Raw genomic sequence first — 2,640 nt, 5'->3', positions numbered from 1 at the left:
TATCTTACTTTTTTACATTTTATACCCCTGTTATTTTACACTTTTTTTTTTTTTTCTTTTTTTTTCCTTTTGTAACTATGTGTTTGTATCTTTTTTAGCCCTGACGAAGCCCTGCAACGTGGGGCGAAACGTTGGCTCAATAAAATAGTATATCCTACTATTTGAGTTTTTTTTTTACCGCACCCGGACCATATTCCATTCAATTAATGTTTAAATGTATTGAACATCAATGATCACAGAAAAAAATAATAATAACAAAGAAAAACATACAGGGTCATAAAGATACACAAATCAAAATACAAGTATATTTCCTGTGATATTGAAATTGGAATCCGTTTTCTTTACTTCAATTGGGGAGCGTTGGACAAACAGTTGCTAATAGCGTCCTGCAACAGTATCGACAGTTAATGACCAATAATCTGCAACTACAGTAACTGGATGAGCAGACTCTTACTTACCATGGTAGTTTGCAGCAGTAAAAATCCAATATGCAACAAGTGAAGCTGGGCATGCAACAAAAACCCGTTTTTTGACATTTTTTGAATATAATCATTCCAACATTCAAAATATCGACTGAAACATTTTGTTATTTTAATTATCCAAGTTTTTCACATTTTAAAGAATTTAAAAAAAAAATTGGATCAATGTAATATGTACAGTAGTTTAAGACAGAAAAGCTATACAAACATAAAATTAAATTTAATTGACGGATAAAAATTAAAAAAAACTAAAACTTTTGAAAATCAGTGAATAACTAAATGTACCATATAACGAACATCTAAATAAATAACAAAATGTCCATCAGTTGCCTAACGAGAATAGTCGAATCGAAATTCCCAAAAGATTGCACTAAAATAGCAACAGTTGCAAATATATTTTATGGACTGTGTGGGTGAGTGATAAGGCATATAAAGAAGAAAAAGAAATTTATCAATCCTCAGACATCTCTGGAGTTGTAAATTAAGGGACAAAAAAAACTTTCCACAGCGCATTCGCATCTTATTAAAGGAAAAGCGCAGAGCAAGAGCGAAGTGGTACAGGACTAGATACCCAACAGATAAAACATATTATACTACATTGACAAATAAACTCAACAACAGAACTTAAAAAATTCAAAATACAACATTTATCTAACTTGACTCAAAACCTCACTACTACTGACAAATCTTTATGGACGACCACTAAGAAGCTTCTTAACTTCAAACATTTTAATCACCCTCTTCTTACTGAATTACAAATATGGACAAAATCGGACGATGAAAAAACGCAGGTATTAGGTCAGCACCTTTCTAAAACTTTTGAGCCACACCCTGACATCCTTAATCCGACCCACATCGAATCCATTGAAGAAGAATTGAATACTCCACTTCAAATGACCCTTCCTCCTTAATTATTTCATCTTTCAGAAATATCCAACATCATTCAGAAGTTACCTTCCCGCAAAGCTCCCGTTTATGACCTAATTACATCCCATAGTTTAAAACATCTTCCTCGAAAATCTGTTCCCTTCCTCGCCTACATATATAACGCCGTACTCCGTTCCGCATATTTTCCTGACGCTTGGAAATTATCCATAATCAAAATGATTCCCAAACCTCAAAACCCGCCAGAATACCCATCCTTCTACCGTTTTATCTCTCTGTTACCTCCGGATACCCCTCTATCTCTTTAGAGCCAACTTCGCTCGGAATTGTGGTAGTAGTAGTACCACTTGCACGCAACTAGTAGAATACACGATAAGTTTTATTTGATAGTCTTCCTCCTCACACAGCATAAGTAGTTCAAAGAAAACTGAAGATGTTGATAATGATGATTATTGTTTGTATACATGATGCAGGTGTGATAATTTACTACAATTAATGTTTAAATGTATTGAACATCAATGATCACAGAAAAAAATAATGACAAAGAAAAACATACAGGGTCATAAAGATACACAAATCAAAATACAAGTATATTTCCTGCGATATATCTATTGGAATTCGTTTTCTTTACTTCAATCGATATTCTCTGGACAAAACGTTACAGTTATCGGCTTCCTGTAACAGTATCGACAGTTAATGACCAATAATCTGCAACTGCAGCAACTGGATGAGCAGACTCTTACTTACCATGGTACTTTGCAGCAGTAATAATCCGCTATGCAACAAGCGTAGCTGGATGGGCAACAAAAACCCGACTTAGCACATTTTATGTATGTGGTCCCACCATTCAAATTATCGACTGAAACATTTTGTTATTTTAATTATCCAAGTTTTCACATTTTAAAGTAGTTAAAAAAAAATTGGATCAATGTACTATGTACATTATTTTAAGACAGAAATGCTATAAAAAACAGACAAATTAAATTTAGGATATTATTGACGGATAAAAATTTAAAAAAAACTAAAACTATCGAAAATCAGTGAATAACTAAATGTATCATATAACTAACATCTAAATAAATAACAAAATGTCCATCAGTTGCCTAACGAAAATAGTCGAATCGAAATTTCCAAAAGATTGCACTAAAATAGCAACAGTTGCAAATATTTTTTTATGGTGGGTGTTTGATAAGGCATATAAAAAAGAAAAAGAAATTTATCTGAGAGAGAGAGAGAGAGAGAGAGAGAGAGAGAGAGAGAGAGAGAGAGAGAGAGA

At 33.0% G+C, this 2,640-nt stretch overlaps 2 long non-coding RNA genes across 2 annotated transcripts in view; both read right to left on the bottom strand.

Moving 5' to 3' along the window:
* Nucleotides 1-2,640, bottom strand: part of LOC136796578 (uncharacterized) — a 48,004-nt gene that overhangs the window by 15,599 nt on the left and 29,765 nt on the right. The window lies entirely within an intron of this gene.
* Nucleotides 292-2,336, bottom strand: LOC106686512 (uncharacterized). Its single transcript, XR_001344020.2, has 3 exons — nucleotides 2,112-2,336; nucleotides 459-2,039; nucleotides 292-386 (listed from the first exon to the last, which is right to left on the bottom strand). It is a non-coding gene; the product is annotated as an uncharacterized lncRNA (long non-coding RNA).

The sequence above is a fragment of the Halyomorpha halys genome, unplaced genomic scaffold (assembly GCF_000696795.3).
Source record: "Halyomorpha halys isolate HHAL.00 unplaced genomic scaffold, Hhal_1.1 Scaffold832.1, whole genome shotgun sequence".
NCBI lineage: Eukaryota > Metazoa > Arthropoda > Insecta > Hemiptera > Pentatomidae > Halyomorpha > Halyomorpha halys.
The sequence above is the reverse complement of the archived record's forward strand: the minus strand, read 5'-3'. Positions and strand labels throughout refer to the sequence as shown.